General features: G+C 40.9%; 1 long non-coding RNA gene across 4 annotated transcripts in view; it reads right to left on the reverse strand.

Moving 5' to 3' along the window:
* Positions 1-24,692, reverse strand: part of LOC308619533 — a 553,523-nt gene that overhangs the window by 460,155 nt on the left and 68,676 nt on the right. For all 4 annotated transcript variants that reach the window (XR_014016202.1, XR_014016203.1, XR_014016204.1 and 1 more), the window contains one exon: positions 19,266-19,416. This is a non-coding gene — a long non-coding RNA (uncharacterized lncRNA). The remainder of the gene's footprint in view (positions 1-19,265; positions 19,417-24,692) is intronic.

Genomic DNA, 24,692 nt, shown 5'->3' on the forward strand with positions numbered 1-24,692 from the left:
GAGAACCAGGACAGGAGAACTGCCTCATCTGAGCCAAGGCAACAGAAGAGACACTGGGTACCATGTAACGGATAAGAAGAATTCAGCTAAATTTTTAAACTAAGTGCAAAAGTTCACCATAGTATGGGTTAGATTTTACCTCTTTCAATCATGGCAGCTACACTGCAAACATTTGAAATAATAGGCTTGAGTAGAAAGACAGCAGCTTACTTGGGTTCAGTAATAGTTGGCTTTTCCAACCCTGCCAGGCCCTACATTTCTAGACTCTCTATTCCCTCTGTTTCTGCTCTCAAATCAGCTAATCTTTGCCTGAGCTCATCTCAATCTTGAAAGATGTTGCTGTAAGCAGCAAGTGTACAAAAGCCAAAACACAGCAACGCTCTGGCTCTTTGTAACAACTTCCCCTGGGCACTCACATGGGAATCAAATAAGTGATCTTGTGTTCACTAAATACACACACACAAAATCTTCAAGTGGTAAAAGATGCTTACTATGGGACTTGTACTCTAATTCATACACCTCTATATACCTAAGAATCTCAGTCTATTCCTATTTCAAAATCATTACCAACACTTAGAAAAGTAAACAAGACTTAGAAATAGAATAGAGAATCCAAAAATAGACATATATATATAGTCAAAAGGCACCAAGGCAATTCAGTGGAGAAAGGAAAATACCTTCAATAACTGGGTTAGAATGACTGGATATCCATACCAAAACTGAGAGAGAGAGAAAGAGCAAGTGCAAGCCAGCAAATGAAAGAGAGAGAAAGAGAGGAGAATGAATATGAATCTTGACTCCTACCTCACACGATACACAAATATCATTGCAGAGATGGGTCACAGACTTAAATGTAAAGGTAAAACAATAAAGTTAGGGGGGAAAAAACTTAGGAGAAAATCTTTACAACATTGCAGTAGGCAAAAACTTCTCAAGAAGGATAGAGAAAGCATGAACCATGAAAGATAAACATTGATAAATGGTATTACCTTAAGCTGCTCATCAAAAGACACCATCAAGACAGTAAACAGGCAAGCCACAGACTGGAAAAAATATTCACAATACATATATCTGAAAGTATGTTTAGAACATAAAAATAAATCCTGTAAATCAATAATAAAAAGACAAAGAGCTCAATTTTTTAAATGGGCATAAAACTCGAACAGATAGCTTACAAAAGAAGACACACAAATGGCCTATAAACACATGTAAAAATATTCAACATCATTAGTCATCAGGTTAATGCAAAGTAAAATACAATGAGATACCAGTGCAAAGTAAAATACAGTGAGAGACCACACACACACACACACACACACACACACACGAATACCTTCTGGTGGGAGGGTAAAATAGTACAACTTTGGAAAAGTGTTTAGCGGTTTCTTTAAAGGTTAAAAATACATCTATCTACCTTACGACCCAGAAACACTACTCATAGATATTTTTATTTTCCCAAGAGAAGTGAAAATGTATGTTTAAATGAAGCTTTATATAAGAATGTTCATAGCAGTTTTATTCATAGTAGCCCCAAACTGGAAACAATCCAAATGTCCATCAACAGGGGAAGGAAGTTTTTTAAAACTGTGGTACATTCAATGAATGGAACACTACTCAGCAATAAAAAGGACTGAACTAGTGATACACGTGGCATGAATGAATCTTGAAAATACTATGCTCAGTAAAAGAAACAAAACACAAAAGAGCACATATTGTACGATTCCATTTATGACAAATTCTAGAGCAGACAAAACGAACCTATGGTGATAGAAAGGAGCTCAATAGTTGAAGGGTGAGTATAGGAACTGACCAGCAAGGGGCATGAGGGAACATTCTGGGCTGATGATAAGATTTTATGTCTTGATAGGCAGTTGTCAAAACTGATTGAACTTAAAGATCTGAGCATTTCATTATATAAATTATACCTTAATTTTTTAAAAGGTTAATAAATGCTGCTAAAGGTTTATATTTCAGGTGGTACCTCCCTAGATGTAATTTATAAAAATGTAAACTTTTTCTAAACTCCTGGCTCTGCACTGACTTCTGGCATACATAGAGCTTGATTCTCCTTATACTTCCATGAACCCCTTGCACTTAGGTTGGAGGAGCGGTCACCCCTACCCAGCTGAAATGCTGCCCTCAGATCTTGGCAGGGGAGTGGGAGAAGTAGCATTTCAGAAGAAACTCCGAGAACAGAGTGAGACAAATCTCAGGGACACTACAAGAAGAAAGGGATCTTTACCACCTTACTATGGGACAGTGATCCAGAGATGACTCACCAGGTTCAAAACTCTATAAGGGGGCTATCAAGGAATGATTCTTCACACCCACCCCTCTGTGCATAGAAGCAGAGAGGCAATAACGATGTCTTGCCTTAATTTTTCAACTAACTATAAAATAAACGAATTACCCAATTCATTGACTTGAACTTCCCCATTTTGTCTTTCGAATACTCAACTTTGAATATAATCTTGGCTGGAAGAAGCCACCTGATCTTTGTTCTCACAAAAGACTTTCTGAAAAAGGGAACACAATTGACTTTCACTTAAATGTTTTGTCTCGCAAGTGCATTAAGTCATTGATGCCAGGCTAAAGTTGATTTCATATCCAAAAATAACCAGTTTGGCCCATAACTCCTGACAAGAGCTGGCACAAATTGAGCATGCTACCATCCTTCAGAACTGAAGTCTTTGGGCAAACGTGTAAGTGAATGAAAAAGTTCAGCAGAGAAAGTTGGTAACTTCATTTTGAACATGCTTATTCAGGGCTGAGACTAGTATTGCTGGATTTTAAAGACATTTGGAATAAGAATGGAAGTTTGGTGTTCTTTGGTCACAAGAACACACTGTGACTTAAATATAGAAGCAGATTACTTATTATTTTTGTCAAAGAAAAGTGTTTTGATGATTTTAGGTCCTTGGTCTATTTCTTTTACAAATGGATAGGTCTTGCGGAATCCAATTCTGAACCACAATCCTCACTAACAAAAGCTACAACCTAAATGTAGTTTCTCTGCCTGTGATGAGTAGATGCAGGGTTGGGGAGGCCCTAGCCTTCAGCTTGATTTGTATCCATCCCTAAACAAGTATTATACTCTGAAAGCAACCACATTATGGGGACTATAGCATTGCGGTGCAAAGAGTAATATTTTTCCTGGTAGATGTCTATTGTTATTTAATTCAAGGAAGTATATATGAGGTTGTAATAAAAAAGGATGATGTTTAGTGGTTAAATTTCTGATTTTCTTATAATCATACCCTTCTATCTCTGTGACCACTTCTTTGTAGTTTCACCTTACTTTGTCAGTTCACCTTACCCAGTGGTGCTGCTCTACACAATTCAACTCCTGAACCTTCTATTACTCTTCTTCACTATCCCCCACCCACTTGTAGACCCCTCCACTCACATCTTAACTACCACAACCTTATCAATAGTTTCCAATCTTACGACTGCAATCCTTTTCTCTCTCTTTTTAAAATTCAGATCCTACTGCTTACTTTTCACTTGGATAACCCATCATGCCCCCAACACTGAATATCAAGCCAGCACCACCCCCCATTTTCTATAATATCCCTTAACTGTATCACCAGGCTGTAAGACTCTCTTTCCAAAACCTTGACTGCTGATTTATTTTTCTCATTTTTTCATCCACATTCTGTCAGTCATCAAGTCCTGGTAAGTCCTCTTTCATAGTGTTCTCTCTCCACTGACATCTCCATCGTCCAATCCACCAGGATCTTTCTCTTGGATGACTGAAGTAGGCTCTTACCAGTTTCCCTGAGTGTCCATCCCCCATCTATTCTCCACATAGCAGCAAGAGTATCCATTTCAAAATGCAAAACTGAACATGTCACCTCCAGGTTAAAATATTCCAATGTTTTCTTACTGTTCTTGAAATAAAAACAAAGGACCCAATATTATCTGCCCCTGCCTTTCTTTTCAGTCTCATGTCAGCACTCTCTACTTTCTTGCCATAGACTAACCCTACTAATCACATTTCACCATTTTGGATGCATGTTCCCTGCCACCACAGGGCCTTTGCACATGCTGTTCCCATTGTCTAGAATGCTCTTCTCCCTTTCCTCACCTCCCTTTGCATAGTTCACTCCTCTTCACCCTCAGTTCACAAAAATTTTATTTTATTCAGAGAAAACATTCCTGATTTCTAGCGGCCCAAACTAGATCAGATTCCACCCTGCTATACATTCCCATATCATCTTATACTTTTCCTTCATAGCATTATTATAGTTTGTAATTAATCTTTATGTGATTACTTGATGAATGTCTGACTCCCTCACTGGTCTATAGACTCCAGAATGGCAAGAGTCATGCCTATTTGACTCACTATTAAATCTCTGGCATGCAGCACATTGCCTTACACTTACTAAAAGCTCAGAGAACATTTGTGGAATTAATGAAAGAAGGTCTGCCATGTTTGCCATTTCCTTTGTCTTCCCACTGCCACCACCACTGTTCAGACCCTTTTTGACCTCATGTTTAGGTGACCAAAATATTATATGGGTCTCCTATCCCCAACTTCTCTTCTTTCAAATTTAATCTGCACATCCTCAGATCAATCTCTCAAAACATTGCTTTCATTGTGGCTCTTTTCTGGTTAAAAATTATTCAAAGCTTAAAGATTAAAATGGAAAACCCTTACTCTAAACCTCTCATCTCTCCATGATCAGTCTTTTGTTCATCTCTCCAGGTTTCTATCTGACTTCTTGACTAAACCCTCCAACTCAGTTCCACTGATGCATACATTCATGGCTGTCCCCATACTACTGTGCAGGTTGTGCACTGAATGACCCCTGAAATTCTGTTTATATCACAGTCTATGTGAATGATACCCCTGGAGTTATGCACAGCATAAATATGTGGCAAAACATGTCAGCCCCATGAACATCTCCTTACATTTCTGCTCTCTTACCTCCCACCTTTGATAAAATATTTGCTCTGTCTGGAATACCCTCCCTTGTTCTCCACCAATCAAACTCTAACCCGTCTCCATAATCCTATCTCCCTTCTGTACCCAGTTACAATGATCTGCATTCCTGAATTCCTATAACACATCTTACCCAGGCAATTCCCTTGATATATACTATAATCTATATATTGGTTTTTAAATTTCTTTAGTGTGATGTAGTAGAAAGAACTGGAATTGGAGTCAGAAGATGTGCCAAGGTCTATTTCAACAACAGCAAGGGCACTTCAGACAACACAAATGAGTGATCTCAGATAAACAGCTTAATGTCCAGAGCCACAATTTATCGTCTGAAAAGTGCGAATAACAGTACCCCACAGATTGTTGTGAGTGTACTTGAAGGGTCTAATCCCACAGGCTTTTGAAAAGAGAATGATTTGCCTGAAGGCACTTTGCAAACAATGAAGTACTATACAAAGTGTTTGCTGCTAGCTGGTAATTGTCTTCCAAACAGACTAGAAACTCCTTGCCAGAAGAGGCTGTGTGTCTTACTCCTGGGTGTCCCTCAGAGTGCCTGGTAGTGTGTCCTCCACGTGATAAGTAGTCAATAAACATTTGCCATTAAAGAATGAAGTCAGCCTGGCAGCTGCAGGCAACAGATGATGGTGTCCCACATCTCTGCTGCTCACGGCTCCTGTCAAGTCTGCCATTGCTGTGCTCAGCCCCTCCCTCCCTGCTGCACCCACCCCCCAGCTGCACATCCCAGCCTCCCCCAGCAGCAAATTCTCAAGGCAAAGCCATGAATCTAGGGGTTGTGCAATATGGAGCCTGTGGCTTGTGGGTACTTTTCACTTTTTCCACTTTCAGGACAAAGAATGGGAGAAACGATAGAAATTCTGCTGCAACATGTTAGGCACCAAGGGAATTAGTACAGAGTTGTTTCAGGAAGTCGTTCAATTCTCTTTGAGTTTTCATGTGAATGGGGTAGAATCACACTTCAGTCTAATCAATAGAGTTCTTACATAATCACTTAAGAGTCTATATCTCCATCAAGAAAGTAGGGCTAAGGGCTGAGGATGGGGATGGATAGGCCATCTAAACATACAAAAAAATTTTTTCCCTAGAATCAGAATTGAAAGAGATCTTTGATGTCATTTAGATTGAATTCCAATCAAATACAATAATGTCTAATATATCTTGTGGCCTCTACTGAAACATTTCCACTGACAGGAAACCCACTGTCTAGGAAGACAGCCCATTGAGAGACCAACTATAATTTCCCCTTTACAGCACATTTAATCCAAACACTGATTTCACAGATTATGAAATTGAGGCCTGCAGCAGAAGAGACTTGACATCATACAGTAACTTAGAGGCAGCGCTCAAACAGGCTTCTGTCATCCCTCAGCCCAGAAAAAAGTTAAAATACTTCTGTGCCCCACCCCATCCCTTTTTATTCCTACTCTTTGCTCCTGGCTCTGTCTCCAGAGCCACAGGGACTCTATCTAATTCCTTTTCCACATGACAACCCTTCAAATTTTTCAAGAAAGCCTTAATTCAGCTTTTGAATCTTTCTCCAAAAGAAGAAGCCACGTTCTCTACCCCCATCTTTTCAATTTTTCTTCACTTGGCATGATTCTATACCCTGACCACCTTTAGCACTCACTCTCCCACAGGTTGAAGACACTTTTTTAATTAGAGACACCCAGCACTGAACAAAATCCCAGCAGTGAAGAGTACAGTGGGCCATGAGCTTCCCTTTATCTTGACACCTCATTTCTACCATCGTTCAGAGAAATGGCTTTACCTTTTTAGCAACCAGATAACACTGTTGAACAAGTTATATTAGTTATTTACTGAGCACTTAATACGTCCCAGGCACTGTTCTAAGTACTTTACGTGTGTTTAATTCTTACCACAATTCCAACAATATTAGTTAGAACTAATATCACCATCTTCCTCTTCCAGGTAAGGAAAATAAAACACAGATTTTAAGAAACATACCCTAGATCATACCGCTGGTAAGTGGCAGAGCCAGGACTGTCACCCAGGCTGATGGCTCCAAAGCCTGCAGTCTTAACTTAATGCCACAAATGACTTAATGAAAAATAAACGTCTGAATAAAAAATTGTGAATTCTGTTCTTTGCTGTGAAGGGAGATCTTTCACAACCTGTAAAATGGAGTGTTTTGCTTTGTTCTGCATCCATCTCTATTAAATTTCAGACTGTGAGTTTGGGTTTCTCCTTTTTTAAGCTTCCATTCTGTAATTCAAGATATTAGCTAGTTTTCCTCAGGTTATGTCATCTTCAGATTTGATTATGTATATGCTTTCTAGCTTTTTATTTAAGCTGCTGATAAAAGTGATGACTTAGCAAAGGGCCTAGTAATATAAAAACTTAATTGGTAGCAAAAAAAAATCTAAGGGTTTACCCTTCTTTGTTCTTGCTTAGCCACTTAGAAAGCTACATAACTATAGCTATTTTCTGGCCCACATTTCTTCATTTTTGTCAGAAGGATATGATAACAAAATTTAACAAACACTGTATAAAAATCAGGATATACTAAGACAACAGAATTTCCCAAACCTCTCTGCCTAAGTATACCTTTCAAAAATGGAAGTAAAGCTAGTATGGTCTGATTTGTTCTTTGTGAATCCATGTTACCTCTAAGTCATCACAGCTTTTGGTAAATTACTCAAAAATCATCTCTTTAATGATAGGTTTTAGAAATGGTAGCTGAAGTTGTCATCAAGCTTACTGACCAATAATGTCTAGTATTTACCTTTTGTTCTTTTTGGGGTTTAGTGGAACTAATTACAGCTTTCTCACTCCACATCCATCCTTAGAAGCCCAATAAAAGTTTCCAACAGTGCCACCTCAAACAAATATGCACATTCTTTTAGTATCATGTGCAACTGGTCATCTGAACCTAGGAACTGAAACATATTTTCACAGCTTCAGACTCTCACATCCAATTTCCTCCTTGATATTTTAATCTGGACATTTACGAGGCATCTTCAGTTTAATATGTCTCCAATGGAGCTTCTAGTCACCCCATTCTAAAACCCACTCCTCCCACAATCTTCCTCATCTCAATAAATGGTTAGGCCACACATCTTAGAGTCGTCCCTGATTCTTCTCCTTCTCTCACATGCTATAGGTAATCCATTAGCAAATCTTTTGGGCTCTGCCTTCAAAATTTTCCAGAATCCAACCACTTCTCAACACCTCTACTGCTACACTCTAGTCCAAGCCACCTTCAACTCTCTTCTGGAGTATTACATTAGCTTCCTAACTGATATCTCTACTCCACCCTTATTCCATGTAGAAGTTGCTAATAGCTCAGTCAGGCCCTCTGGAATCCCTTTTATCAATTTGGTTGGTGAGCCCTTCCCTCAGCTGCTGTGGGTGCATCAGTGAGAATTGCACTTGGGCAATGGAAGCTACCACACCTGGAAGTGCCTGGAATTTACACTGTCCATACCTTTCCCCAGAGTCTTTACTCAATAACCAGGGTGAAGGTAAAAAGCCTCTCTCCCTTGTCTCAAGTGGGAAAAATTCTAAGGTGAAATTTATGCTCCACAGCTCCCCATGGGATTAGGCTGAAGCTACTACGCAGAACCTGAAATCACATTCTCGCCATTCTTCTTCCTTTCTAGCCCACTCCTTCACCCTTTACCAATTTCTCTGGAAATCACATGCACATCCCCATCTCAGGCTCTGCTTCTAGGGAACTCAGGCTAACACAGTCCCATTACAGCAGACAGAGTGGTCCTGTTAAAATGTTTATGTCATTCCTTTGCTCAAAACCCTCCATTGGGGCTTCCCTGGTGGTGCAGTGGTTGAGAGTCCGCCTGCGGATGCAGAGGACACGGGTTCGTGCCCCGGTCCGGGAAGATCCCACATGCCGCGGAAAGGCTGGGCCCGTGAGCCATGGCCGCTGAGCCTGCGCGTCCGGAGCCTGTGCTCCGCAACGGGAGAGGCCACAACAGTGAGAGGCCCACGTACCGCAAAAAAAGAAAAAACCCTCCATTGGCTTTGCATTTCACCAAGGGAAAGAAAATTCCAAAGTCTTTACCATGGCCTCAAAGACTCTAAATGATCTTCCCCAGCTAACTTTCTGAATTTAAGTTCTTTCACTGCCCCCTTATCCATTCCACTCCACTCTCGTCTCCTTGATATTCCTCCAGATGCTCTGCAATCTCCTATATCAAGGCCTTTGTATCATCTATGTTTCCTCCACCAAAAAAGCTCTTCCCCCAGATATCTACTAGGCTTGCTTACTCTTTTCAAGTCTCTGTTCAAATGTCACTTATTACAGAGGCCTTCTCTAACTACCCTATTTTAAAACAGCACACATATCCCACCTCCTGTCACTCCCTTTGTTATCTGTCTCCTCCTATGAGAATGTAAGTTTCCTGAGAATGGGGATCAGTGCTTGGTACACTCTTATATCCCCAGCACTGAAACAGTGTCTGGCATATTTCAGGCAATAAATAAACTTGTTGAATTAAATTAGACTATCTTTTGACTTTCTGCACACAAACCACACAAACACACATACATATCCAACAACTATCTTTGATTTCAAAGCCCTATTAACACTATGGTTTCTATTTTTTATACCTTAGAAACCACTACCTGTGATGGCCACAACAGAAGTAAAATAGAAGTCGGGTTGTTACAGCTTTTTGCTGTAATCTATTAATGTTGTTCCACTAGGGAAAAAATGGATAATATGTGGAAGTCAAGAAACAATAGAGCTTTGCAATCCAGAAAGCTTGAGAATTGTACTGTTAGCTCAAATGGCTCATAGTCAAGTTGCTACACAGATAACTCCAAAATATGGAGCACAGTTGCTATCAGCAGTGAAAATTAAAGAAGTGAAATTTAAAGTTAAGGAAAACATGTAGCAAAGATCACTGATACTTAAAACCAAAGAAAGCCCAATAATTATTTAATCATATGAAGAGTGGCTATATTTCCCTTATTACTCATAGGAAGGGTTCTGTGGTAGGTTCTTGGAATGGACAAAAGTAACACAGAGGAATTTTTGGATTTGTTAGCACTGTGAGTTATAAGTTGACCGTGAAAATGAAGTGGATATGTTTAAACTATAATTTTTAAATGTATAATATTGACCCTGTGGCAGAAGCTGATGGTATGAGAAACACAGGTTGATCTACGAAGGAATGTCACACTTCACTTAGCTCAAACCATAACTCAAGTATCTATAAAAACATTCCTGGGCTTCCCTGGTGGCGCAGTGGTTGAGAGTCCGCCTGCAGATGCAGGGGACACGGGTTCGTGCCCCGGTCCGGGAGGATCCCACATGCCGCGGAGCGGCTGGGCCCGTGAGCCATGGCCGCTGAGCCTGTGCGTCCGGAGCCTGCGCTCCGCAAGGGGAGAGGCCACAACAGTGAGAGGCCCGCATAACGCAAAAAAAAAAAAAAAAAAAAAAAAAACATTCCTTACCCCACAGCTTAAGATAGCTCCCTCCGCTATCTCAGTACTCTTAATACTCTCTTGTTTTTACAAAAGATAAATCAATCAAAATGTCATAAGAGGGCTTCCCTGGTGGCGCAGTGGTTGAGAGTCCGCCTACCGATGCAGGGGACACGGGTTCGTGCCCCGGTCTGGGAAGATCCCACATGCCGCGGAGCAGCTGGGCCCGTGAGCCATGGCTGTTGAGCCTGTGCGTCCGGAGCCTGTGCTCCGCAACGGGAGAGGCCACAACAGTGAGAGGCCCATGTAACGCAAAAAAAAAAAAAAATGTCATAAGAAGTCGGTCTTCATTGTCCATGTATTAGCTAAGGGACCTGTGGGGAGGATTACAGCTTGTTCACAGTTAGTGGAGGGAGTGGTTGGTTCCAGGCTTCCTGCTACACCAAGCCCAGAGCCTCCACTCCCTTCTTCAGATTCGTGCTCAGCTTTCCAACCCTCTGGGACATGCTGGCTCTACCCTGAGGTCTTCTCACCACTTCTCTCCAGTGAGGTCTCCCAGAAATTGTCTCCTCCCATGTCTCTCTGACATAATTGTCTGTCCCTTGGTCTGCCCATTCAAACATCTCCCCAGTGTGCCCCATGCTCTCTGCACCCAGGCTCAACAGCCGTCCCTGCCTACCCTCTGCTCTCTCAACTACCAGGTCCCTTGCTCTGTTTCCTTACTGATCCTAGTCAGGGGAACCTCTCTTTCTGACAGAGTCTTCACTGTCCCCCGAGGGAATCATTATTTATTTCCCAAAGGGGACCTCTTTTACCCTTTGACCTTCCCCCAAAAGCTCCTCTACAATCTGTTGCAGGGCTTTTCAAGGAGTAGTATCAAACCCCCTGAGTCAAGATCTTGGGTCTGGGCCAGAAATTCTCAGTGCATCGTATGTCATTTCTAATGAGCTTCCTAGGAGATTTTGTTGCACAGGTCAAGTTTAAGAACCACTGCGTTCATCCACCACGAGAGAGCATCTCTATAAACCTCCCTCCTTCTCTTACAGAAGTCCACCGCTCCCCATGGGCAGCATCGCAGGTGGAGAAGGTGTATGGTCAGGGCCTCTCAGAGGCCAGACCACTTCCAATTCCTGAGAATGGCAGTATTTTAGAAAAATGAAGAAATTCCAAAAGAGCATTACAAAAAATGTGATATATTCTAAGTGTTTACACTCAATAAATATATATAGTCCAATATAATTGTGCTACCTGCAGGTTTACAACTTACAAAAATTTATCATACCCAATAGCCAATGTGATCTGGTCATAGAATAGAGTTTAAAGTCATGTGTGATACCTTTTTTAAAAAATATGATTAGATCAGTGTATGTCTGTGGCTATGCTAATCCCATTTGGAAATCACATCAAAAGTCTACATGTAAGACTCTTCTTAAATGTGAGGCCTTGGCAATACGGCCCTCCTGATGCCTACTGTGACTGGCCCTATCTGTTATCACTTCAAAAGTGGCAAGAACCCCCTTCCCAGGATGCACGTATTCCGAGATTTGTTGTGCAGTTAAAGAAACAAAGATCACTCTCCAGGAAGATGGAGTACAGCCGCCATGAAGTGGAATAAGAATAGCTGGAAGGATCTGGGGACATTCGCAAGGTGAGTACTCCCCAGGCATGCTCTTTTTTTTTTTTTTTTTTTTTTTTTCAGTATGTGGGCCTCTCACTGTTGTGGCCTCTCCCATTGCGGAGCACAGGCTCCGGACGCGCAGGCTCAGCGGCCATGGCTCACGGGCCCAGCCGCTCCGCAGCATGTGGGATCTTCCCAGACTGGGGCACGAACCCGTGTCCCCTGCATTGGCAGGCGGACTCTCAACCACTGCGCCACCAGGGAAGCCCCAAGCATGCTCTTTTGCTCAAGGCAAACCCTACAGATGCTACTGACCTAGCCTGGGGAGAGAAAACTGCATCTGCTGAGCCAGATCAGTGCACACTTGTCACTCTCTGTGATTGACAACTCTTTGTTACTCCCATTCTCTTCCCCACCTCAATCCTATAGCCAAGTCTTTATTGAAACTTCCAACCTGGTCTCCACTATGTTACAGGAAATTAAGGAAAGATGTGATGACTGTTTGGAGCAGGGTGACCCTACTGGTGGCCGTGGTAACAAGTAGTGAGATTCCCAAAGAGGAGGCGGATGGCAAGGTCACGGGCCCCCTCACTGCGTCCAGTGACACCCTGGAGGACTGGGACTTGGTTTCAGGAAGGGAGCTGGTGGGGCTCATTCTAGTTACATAAATTAAAATTTTCCTCCATGCTCACCTTGTTTTAATCATGAAAATCTGAATCTTTACAATCAGTGACACTCACTAGAGAAAAGGAGTTCCATAAGGAAGGGGGTTTATCCTCCTCCTTTGGGCCTCATTCCCACTTCACCCTGAGAAACCAGGATTGAAATTTACAATACTTGGCAGACACTTAGAGTTGGGGGTGTTCTGTTCATCCATTTTCTCCCCAGGGAAAAATAAAAATGCCTTCCACACCGGAAGCCTTTCTGCCTTCCTGCCATCGTACCAAAGTAAAGCAATATCTCCTTGGCAGCTTGTGCCAGGGTAAGAAAACAGTAAACCCCCGGGCAAATGCATCCAGCCGCCTGTCTGCCAGGAGAGGGGTCTGCAAACTTCCTCCTTCCTCCTCCAAACAGGCGATCTGGAGTTACAGTCTACCCATGGCTGTGTGGATTTATTTAGCTACAATGTTATCATCTCCATTGAGCCACAAGTAAGAGACAACTCTCTGCTTTTATTTTTAACCTGAAGAGATTATTTTTGAGTTAAGGCTTTAAGAATTCAGATCTATCAGGAAAGAACAGCTTGTGTAATGAACTTCCTGTTTTCATCATATTTGGACAGGGAGCCTCCTTGTTGCCTGTTATTATTACCCAGTTAATATGAACTGCCTGGAGTTTATTTTTAGCCGCGTTGACTCTATTGTAAGGACTGCATAACTGCTTTCAAAATGGGAAAATGTAATTACGGGATCTAACACTAAGTTGGGGATATTCTTGGGTCTTTTCACAAGGCAATGGCTTAAAAAATGAAAATAGACCATTTTAAATGGCTAAAGAAAACACAGTTATTTGACCCAAAATAGCCCATTGATCCTTTTACAAACTAAACATTTTCTTCACAGAATAAAGTCTCGTTTCTGTTTAACTGACCTAAACATATGAATTTATTTCCAAGTTCAGAGTAGGGGGAGGAGAGTGAGGGGGAGAATTGGTGGAGAATAGAGGCAGGATGGGTGTAAGCACATTGACCAAAAGAGCAAAAGATTAAAACTGTGCCGAAAGTACCAAAACACCTAACCGGGTTTCTCAGTTGAGGGCTGGGAATGCACATCTCAGTGCATACCCATCATTCTACTGTGTGCACCCAGTGCCTCATCCAGTGGTTCCACGGGCATGAAGGCGGTCAGCATTTGGCAGGCTGCATGGGATTACGCCCTCACACTTGGTGGCCTTGAGTTAGTCACTCACACAGGCCTCTGCCTCAGCGCCTACCTCCTCTATGACTCCAGATACTTGCCTACACGGTTATGCATTTGTTCCACAGAAATGAACTGAGCGTTCAAAATATACTAGGCTCCAGGAATGAAATGGGAAATAAGACACTGTCTTTGCTCTAAGTGTGACAAGAGTATTGGTAGAGAGAACTTCAGGGGATTCCAGGAGCACAAAAAAGGAGATGCTTAACCTAGCCTGGATGAGAGGAGGAAAGCTTCCTGGAGGAGGTGATGTCTTGAGCTGAGTTCTGAGGTAAAAGCTGGGCTCATCCTGAAAAATGGCATCGTAAGCTGAGGAAGAAGCTGGGACAAAGGCCCAGATGTGAAAGAGATGGAGGCAAGGCCAGGTCGCCTGACTGAAGTGGAGAGTGTAAGGGGACATAAATAGAATGAAAGCTGCAGCGTTAGGTGGGGGCCCCGTAAACCATAGTAAAGCCTTTTAGCTGTATCCTGAGAGTAACAGGGACAAGTTACAGTAAAGTTCTAAGAGTAATAATATTTAATAAATATCATAGACATCAGTGTATGAATGGATAAACAAAATGTGGTATATACATACTGTGGAATATTATTAAGCCTGAAAAAGGACAAAAATGTTGACACATGCTACAACATGGGTGAACCTTGAGGAAATTATACTAAGTGAAATAAACCAGTCACAAAAGGACAAGTACTGTATGACTCTACTTATATGGGGTTTCTAGAGTAGTGAAATTCACAGAGACAGAAAGTAAAATGGTAGTTGCCAGGGCCTGGGGGAAGAGGAAGATGGACAATTAGTGTTTAATGGGTTTAGAACTTCAGTTTAGGGTGATGAAAAAGTTCCGGAAATGGATGGTGCTGATGGTAACACAACAACATGAATGTACTTAATGTCACTGAACTGTACACTTAAAAATGGTTAAAATGGTAAATCTTGCGTTATGTATATTTTACCACGATTTTTAAATTTTTAAATTAAAAAAAGAAATATAACTGCAGTGGCTGGATTTTTATTGATATAGATAGAGAGATAGATAGACAGACAGATAGACAGAGATAAACAGAAAAGTAGAGGTAGGGAGACCATTTAAGAGGTTGTTTCAATAATCCAGTGAGAGATAAAGTGGCCTGAACTTAGGCTATATGAATAAAGAGAAGAAAACAAAGTCAAGATTCGTTTGGACATTAGACTAGGAAGACCTAATACTGATCGGAAGAGAGCACTTTGGGAAAAGTAGGGCTTAGGATAAAGTCCAGATTTCTAGCTGGGGAAACTGGGTGGATGGTGATGCAGCCAATCACTAGGAACAATGAATGATTGAAAAAAAAAGGACTGTTTAGTTTCTCATGGAATAATTTAGAAAGTAGATGCAATCAAGTCATTTCAATAAGGAACAAAGGATATTTCTCTGTCCATGGGATAAAAGATATAAATAGAATGTAGTTAAACCTACAACTAAAATGCAAAATTTGCTTTGCAAACCCTCAGAAGAAAGCAAACATGATCACAAGGGACGAGTGAGGCTCAAAAGTGGAGTGAAGGTTGGAGAGAGACCAGAGTCCGGAGGCTGGAGCTGGGGTCAGGGACAGCTGCAACATATATTGCTTGATGGTTTTTAGAATGCTTTATGTTCTGACTGAGTCATTTCACCTCCAGTGGACCCATGAGAATGTCGTGCTTCATTCCTCAGTCATCATCTCCCAACCCTCCCCTGAATGTTCCCTCCGTGCCAGTCTTCCAAACCCACTCACCATTTTCCTAACACACTATACCCTTAGACGCCTCCATAACTTCTCACAGCTTCATGCCTCTGTCTTGAACGCCCTTCTCCCTCCTCCTGGACCTGGCACATTTCAACTTATTCTTCAAGATTCATTTATTTTGAGTCTGTTAACAGACAACTTTCGACCTGTGTTGGATACTGGTAGGGACAGAGATGATAAGACAAAGTCTCTGCCACTAAAGAGTACTGGCCAGGCAGAGAAGTAGACAGTAAACAGATAATTGCAATAAACAGGGCACTGCTGTAATCAGAAGCAGGTAACAAGTGCCACAGGAAGACAGCAGAGAGACATACACTGCCTTGGGTTGGGGGTGTTGAGGGAGGATCTCAAAAAAGCTTTGCTAGTTCAAATGGCATTTGCCGCAGGAAGAATCTCCCAACTTCCCCGAGAAGTTAGCTGCTCTATCCTCTCTGACCTCATGGAACTTTGTTTTTCCAATGCACAGTACTTAACACAGTGTACCATAATGTTAGATAGGTTCTCCTACTCACCTGTGAGCGTCTCAAGATTACAGCCCTTCACGGAACCCCTCGCTGCTCAGCCCATAGTATGTGTTCAATAAATGTTCATTGGATGGGTGGATGAATGGATGGCTGGCTTGAGAGTGGTTATTAATCCTGTCATTTAACACCTTCTATGGCAAGGACCTCATTGAACCTCTGCTACTAGTTTTCTGTGAAGTCTATAGAAGTAAGAGACATGAATTAACCAGATTTTCTCACTGTTGGAAGTACTCTCTGAAAGCAGAAGAAGTAACTGTCTTGGACATTCTTTAATTCTTCCAAACCTCTAAAGTATCATTCAGATATTTTGGACTCTAATACGTATTCTTTTTTTTTTTTTGGAGTATAATTGCTTTACAACGTTGTGTTAGTTTCTGCTGTAGAACAACGTTAATCAGCTATATGTATACATATATACCCTCCCTATTGAGCCTCCCTCCCACCCACCCTCATCCCATCCCTCTAGGTCATCACAGAGCACTGAGCTGAGCTCCCTGTGCTATACAGCAGCTTCCCACTAGCTATCTATTTTACACATGGTAGTGTATATATGTCAATGCTACTCTCTCAGTTTGTCCCACCCACCCCTTCCCTTCCTGTGTCCACAAGTCCATTTTCTATGTCTGCATCTCTTTTCCTGTCCTGCAAATAGGTTCATCAGTACCATTTTTGTAATACATATTCTTAATACTCCAATACCACAACAGTTGACATTTTAGGTAGACTTTATACGCAGGCAGAATCAGCCATAGACAAAGATGAATTTTTGGTGAATTTTCTTTTCCTCATTTGACAACCTTCTTCCACTCCAGACCCTCAGAATTTCAAGGGTTAAACTGGTCCTGTCAATTCAGCCACAATAAGGTGGTAGGCTGGGTATGAACTCACCTTCCCAGTAGTGTTTGCATTTTGGATAAGGATGCCTTGGAAGCAAAATTATTCAACCAAAAAGTATTTTTCTGAGTACTCGTTATATACAAAATCTTGTACCAAGTGCATCAGGGAATACAAAGAGGATAAAAACATGTCCCAGTCCTCAAGAGGTTTATAGTTTAATTTGGGAGAAACTCATAGACCCATGAAATCTTAAAATGCAATACAAGAAAAAATATTCATGATGGTGCATTGGTACATGGAGTACTTTGGTCCCTAGGAAAAATACACAGAAACAAAAAGAAATGAACCTTAATCTAACCCTCCATCCAGTCCTCTCTACAATATCCTCAGCAACTCTCCAGTCAAATACTTCCAGCAATAAGGCATCACTACTTCAGAAGAGAATCCATCCTGCTGCAGAAGAACACAGAAATCCTACTCATAAAAATGTGTCCATGTGTATAATCTTACATTGACCTGAAACCGGGCTTCCTATAACTTCTATCCATCTCAGAGAATGACAGGTAAAGTTCATTTGCTATCCCTTTTCAAGGTAGCCCTTCCAACATGTAAAGAAACACATCTACCTTAGGACCACTCTTCTTCATGCTAAACATCTCCGTTTCCTTCAAAGGCTGCTTATCCAGTATGGTTTCCTGTGCTTGCCGTCTCAGTCATCCTCTTCAAAATATATTTAACTTGTTAGTGTCTCTCTTAAAATGTAGTACCACGAACATATTAAAATTTAATAATATCATTAATAATATATTATTTCTACATATGTATATATAATATTTCTAGTAACTGTAATATTAATTTTGAGTTAATGTTTATGTTATCAAACTACCTACTGGATATTACCACTTGGACCGTCTCAAACTTAATCTGTCCAAAACCAAACTCCTGATCTTCCTCCCACAGTCTTCCTCATCCAGTGTACAGCAACTCCAGACTGCATTTCTCGAAGCTCTGGCTCAGACCAAAAACTCATCTCTCTTTCGTTAACTCCTTCTCTAATACTCAGCAACCCTAGTGGCTCTACTTTCAAAACAGAATCAGAATCTGACCACTTTTCCCCACTTTCACCACTATAACCTGAGTCCAAATGACCATCATCTCCCAGCTAGGTTTCCTGCTCCCACTGGTCCCACATCTCCCCATCGCAGTCTGTTCTCCACAGTGCAACCAGATGATGCCCTTAAAACATGTCAGACCATGTTGTTCCTCCACTCAAAACCCTCCAGCTGTTCCCCATCTCATTTTTAAAGCCCTTTAAAACAGCCTGCATGCTCTGGCTCCCTCATCCCTCGATGGCCTCCCACCACTCTCCTCCCATCCTCCATTCCTGCCACATCTGTCGCCTCACTTTCCTCAAACACTCCAAGCACAACCTTGTTTTGGAGTTTCTGCACAAACTGTTCCCTCTGCATGGAAACTCTTCCTGGAGAGACATCACTCTCTCCTTCCGATCTATGCTCAGATGCCACCTGGTCACACTATTTAAAATAGCAAATTCCACCCTCAACCCAAAGCACCCTATCTCTCCCTTATCCTCTTGACTTTTCGTCACAGCACTTAATACCAACTGTTACACCATATATTTTTTATTTGTTTTACTGACTGTCTTCCCCCCTCCCCATTAGAATGCAAATTCTATAAAGGCAGGGAATTCTATCTGTTCTGTTAACTGATGTATCCTTGGGACCTAAAATGGCCCCTGGAACATATTAGACTCGCATGTTGAATGACGGAAAGAACGAATGAGTGAATGAATGAATATGTTCCCAACTAGATAAACTGGGGTGAGATCTACAAAAACAATTCTACTCAATTGCCTACACTTTTCCTAATAAGATACCATAGTTTTACCCACCATCTTTTATTAATTTCTTCTTAGGATTTGGGCAAAGGTATTGGCTTAATTCAATTACGAACCTTATGTCATAATTTCCACAAATAGTAGAGCTGTAGATGCTATAATAAAATGGACCTCTTCAAGGCTTAAAAAAATCTATTAAGAACATTCTCATCTAATTTTGAATTTTAATGATTAGTTATAATGATGAGTAATTAATTTTGATATTTATAGAAAATGAAATGCATTTCTTCCTTTCTGAAAACCTAGCACTTCAGGAACAGCAAATTCTTGGAGAAAAAAATTCTAATGAGATCATTAAAATTGAAAGTGTTGTACCTACCTAAGCTGTAACAGGCACAGCAACTGAATGGGCACCAAATAATATCCTCCTTCTTGCGCCTGACTCTGCTGTCTGAGTTCACCACTTCCTCCGATGTGTACAAAAATGCCATTGGAGGAGTTCTAGGGATAAAGCATGAGTTTCCCGGTACCTAAGGCACAAAGACTAACACCTGGTTTCTAACTTGTGTTACAAGCAAAGCTAATGTTCTAAATCCAGAAGGAATGCATCACTTAATTTTTTTAACAATAGATTTTAGGTAACATAAGGTACAACATCCTCAGCAATATTTGCAAGAAAAAATGCAAAAGCATGTTCCAATAGATAATTCTTATACTGAATCTCATAAAGGCACAGAGCATAACACTAGATTTTTAACTTGGTGAGAGCATTTCTATCAGGAACAGAGGTTATCCAGCCCAGATATGTTGCTTCCTGATACTACAACGAATCACAAGAACAGAGATTAGAGTCCCTAGAAGAGGAATGGAGAGCTCACCCGTTCATTAAATCGTCTCTCTCCAATATTATGTGTCTTAGGCGAGCCTTTGGCAAGTGCACAGTTAAAGTCACTTCAGGACTGAATTCGCTGACAAGTGCCTGAAGTGCCAATAGTCTTTGATGTTGATTATCCATACGCTTTCAACACCAGATGTGCAGGAAGTCAGGCTGACGTTCTGTTGTCAATTTTTTAAGAAACTGACTTGTATTCTTGCCATTCGAATCATTTCTGCTCAAAGATAAGCTGCAGGGGTTCCTGCAGGTGACACCAGCATTTCCCTCAAAGTGGAGTTTGAATCCACTCACATACTTAGACAAACACTTTTAAGGACCCTGAGTTTTTCACTCTACTGCAGATGATTTGGTCCAAGACCTTTCTTAGGACAGGTGTAACCAATCAACCATTTCAACTATTTTTAAAAAAAGAAAGGAAAAGCAACAAAATGAAACACCCTCCTACAGGCCCTACTGAACTAATACTTGGTATGCCTGCCAGAATGAGTTAGCTGCAAAAAATAAAATAAAATAATTTTTAAAATGCTCCTTTGGACCAGAAGGAGTTGACTTCTTGGTTAAGGTTAGCTGATATTATCACCTTTAACGTTGGAGAGTATCTGCCAAATGCAGCGAGTTTAGCTCTGACGGAGTTGAGGCTAGGCTGCTCTTTCTATAATTAGTCAGCAGGTTCAGCTGTTTCTGTTATAGTATTGTTTATTGCAAAACATTACCAAAACATTGACAAAACTCAAAAGAAAGAAAAATCCACCCAAAATTCTGCCATCCTACAAACCAAACTGTTTACTTTTTTTCTTTTTATGCTCCCTTTCAGTCCCTGTCCATATGCAGACAGAATTGTTACAGTTGTAATCATAGCACAGACACAATTTTGTAGTCAGGTTTGTCTCAAATAGAGTTTTTAAAGCGTTTTTCCAGTTCACTCTCTCATCTTCATTTCTGCTACTAGGAACACTTCACCCCCACCATTCCTAGTGACCTCCCGTGGGATCTTAAGTGTTGAGGAAGGCTGGAAAAGAATAATGATCAACAGAATTAGGGGAAAGGGTTAAGTTCCCTGTGTAAAGGATGGGGTCTCTAGAATTAAACTTGCGTGGAAAGGATTTCTTTCACCCTTTGTTCCCGTAGCTGGAAACCTTTATGAAAATAGCTATATTTCCCCACCATCAGGCATGTTTTCATTATATTAATAAAGAGCCCTCGCAGGTATTTTCCCTTTACCTAGTTTGTTTTTAAGGCCTGCACAGTATTTAGGACATAGGCATATAGAGACGTCTTTTCTTCCAACTGCTATAAGAATTTATGAAACTTGGAATTTTTTAAGCATGGCTACTACTCCATGCTATATTCATATGAACATGAAGTGATATACGCAGCTGTCAAAACATTGGATACCTGGATGCATCTTTTTACATTTTAACTTGTATTTTTCAGTCTCTGGCTTCCACACCAGGCTGCACATCACTCTTCTGGGGGTGGGGAGTCAGTAAAAAAAAAAAAAAAAAATACAGACCCCAGGGCTCACCACTGATCAGGTGAAGCAAAATCTCTGGGGCTGTCTTTGGACTGATGTTTGTAACACTGTACATTTAAAATGGCAAAAAGTCTCTGTCTTTCTTGATAACAGCTCTGACTGTTATGGTTTGTGGATCTTTACGGGGATGGTAGGGAAAAGGACTATAAGGATTTGGATAAGGAATGGAAGAAGAATGCAACTTATATATGCTTTGTTGAAATGTCCTTCTTTGAGCTAGGTAGACCCAAAATGTGAATCACCTGCTCGGATAACCCTAGCAAGCATCAAGAAGTAATAGTTTTGGGGCTTCCCTGGTGGCGTGGTGGTTGAGAATCTGCCTGCTAATGCAGGGCACACAGGTTCAAGCCCTGGTCTGGGAGGATCCCACATGCCATGGAGCAACTAGGCCCGTGAGCCACAACTACTGAGCCTGCGCGTCTGGAGCTTGTGCTCAGCAACAAGATAGGCCGCGATAGTGAGAGGCCCGTGCACCGTGATGAAGAGTGGCCCCCGCTTGCCACAACTAGAGAAAGCCCTCACACAGAAACAAAGACCCAACACAGCAAAAATAAATTAATTAATTAATAAACTCCTACCCCCAACATCTTCTTAAGAAAAAAAAAAAAAGCACTCTGTGTCTGAGAGATCCTAGTGATTTGACCTTGGACAAATAACTTAAAAAAAAAAAAAGAAGTAATAGTTTTGTGTTTTTGTGAGCCGACCTAGCCTCCGCCTTCTATACACAATCCTGGAACCCTGAGGAGGCCACAGCCATAAAGGGGGAGGATGTCTGGTGTTGATAATGTTGGGGCAGTATATATCAAATCTCTCTTTTTTTTTTTAATTGGAATGCTTTAACCCTGGAAAGCTTTCACTTTTAATTCTATGTTCTATATTGTTTCAATTTTTATAAGCATGGATTCATGCATTATTGGTTAATTTCTTTTTAAAAAAATTGAAGAGTGGGTTATACCCATATGCAGTCCTTTCAAAGAAATGCTCTCACCTGTTCTCCAATGTGTCCTGGAATCTGACGAATCAGATCACTAGTCCCTCCTCTTTAGAGGAAACAAAGAAGGGAGAGGACATAAGGACAGAATCTTTTCTTCTCTCCCTGTATTAGGCAAAGAAGGAGAAAGGCTTTCCAGGAACAAATAACAAGAAAAAAAAAAGGAGTGGAGGTACTACATAGCTTGGTGTGTTCAAAGATTTAGTGATTCATTATCCAACTCCTATTTACCAACCAGGGTGCAATTTTGTCCCCTGGGGGACATTCAGCAATGTCTGGGGTTATTTTTGGTTGTCATAACTGGGAGAAGAGAGTACCACTGGCATCTAGTGGGTAGAGGCCAGGGATGCTGCTGAACATATATTACCACGGCACAGGACAGGCCCGCCCCCCAACAAAGAACTATCCAGCCCCAAGTGTCAGTAGTGCTGAGGCTGAGTCCCGTGCTGTAGCATGCAGTGCTAGGCAGTGAGCAGCTTGTAGGAAATAAACCCGAGAAGCTCATTAAAAAAAAAAGCCAGATCGGGGGAGGCCTTATATTTTATGCCAAGGAGCTTGGGTCTTTTTTTAGTGCAGATGATGGAGAGCCAATGAAAGGAAGCTACCTGATCAATTTGGATTTTAAATATATTGCTCTGAAGGGTAAATCAGAGGAGGCCGTTACTGAAGGCAGATAAAGCCCTTAGGGTGCTGCTGTGAAAGCCCAGAGAGGAGTGTGAGGGCCTGGACGAGACATGGCCAGAGGGATCGACAGGGCAGCCAACACACATTTAGGGTGTAAAGGTCAGCAAGTGTTGGGATTTGAATGGATGTGGGAAGGGCAGGGAGGATTCCAGGATAACTCCCAGGTTCCTTGTTCAGATTATTGGATGGATGCTGGTTAGATACAGAAAGAGATTTAAGGAGGAAAAAATAATATATCTATAAAATATAAAAGTTTTACAAAGTCTCAGGTATTCTCTGGAGGAGATAAATAACAGAATCTACTCATATAACAAATATTTTAATAGCCATTATCTGTAAAAAATAGTTTATACCTAGAGCTGGTTAGCTCCTTATGCAAGCAAGATATTAGATTGAGACTTAGTCTTTCAACTTAAGGGAAAACAATGTGATGTTATTTTGAGGAAGTCTCTAAGAGCCTTAATGGTTCTGTGATTTCAGGAGATGGAGGGTTTCCCTTTTTTAATCTAGAGTCAACTACACTTAGAGATCATCATGAGGAAACCATACCTGCGGAGTTAATTAAGGTAAATAGTTTGGCAAGGACTTCAGCCAACTACTCAAGCAAGATCAAAATAATTCTGGCAGCAGAAATTATCTTCTGGAGCTCTTTTCACCCTTGAAAGACTGGATTTTTTAGAGCTGATGAAAATAATGGATTCTGGCTATGGAGAATACTGGGGACAACAAAATGCAGAGAGGCAAAGTAGTAATCGAAATGATTTGTTTAGTAATCAATCCATGCACATGATTCTGAATTTCTTCATCCTGAAGTGATATCAAAGAAGATAAAGTCCCCAAATGTGTAATGTAATGTTGGTGTCCCTGTGGTCAAGCCCAAAATATTCCAGAATAATTTAATTTTTGAAAAGGACAAGTTGTTTTTAAAAGAACTGTAATTTAATGACTCTTTGGATGACTTGATCTCAGTTATATTTAAGATAATATCTTGATAATATGGCCTGGAACGTTTTTTCTTTCTGATCTCTCTTATAAAGCAAGAAATAAAAGCACTTGTTTTTTGAATAGTCCAGCGACAGAATAGTGTAATCACAATTTGTTAATATTATAAATAGTTATTCATGAAGACTTCCAGAATAAAATATGTGCCATAAATTCTTTGTTGTCATACATTTATTTTTTCACGTCAGTTTAACTTCATTCCTAAAATCTCACTGATTGAGTTACATGTAGGGACAGATGCAAGGACATTTTGAAAGTTCAGATTAAGTTTAAGAGAAAAATATTTACTTTCAACCAGTCTAAAATATCCAAGTCGAGGTTGTAGATAAGCTCTGAAGAGCTAATTCTTCAATCATCAATAATGCTGCCTCTGGTTGGAAAACTAAGTGAAAGTCCACGGATTTATCCCATAGCCTGCCATTTACCATTATTGGACTATGATTATAAATGGGTTTGATCAGATATTTTCCTCTTTGATTCAGACAGTTTATCCTGGAGAAGTGCCTTAAAAGGAAGAATTAGACAATTGCAGGTTTCTGATGGATGTAGCTCTGGTGGACCCGCTGCCAATCCTGGCATTCACATCCCCTGAAATTATGTCAGCTAATGAATACTTAGAAAACATAAAGTTCAGAAGGCTGTCAAATTACTGTACAATTTGAAGTACCAGTATGCACACTGTAGGAAAAAACATATATGT

The sequence above is a fragment of the Mesoplodon bidens genome, assembly GCF_964165515.1.
Source record: "Mesoplodon bidens genome assembly, chromosome: 6".
NCBI classification, from domain to species: domain Eukaryota; kingdom Metazoa; phylum Chordata; class Mammalia; order Artiodactyla; family Ziphiidae; genus Mesoplodon; species Mesoplodon bidens.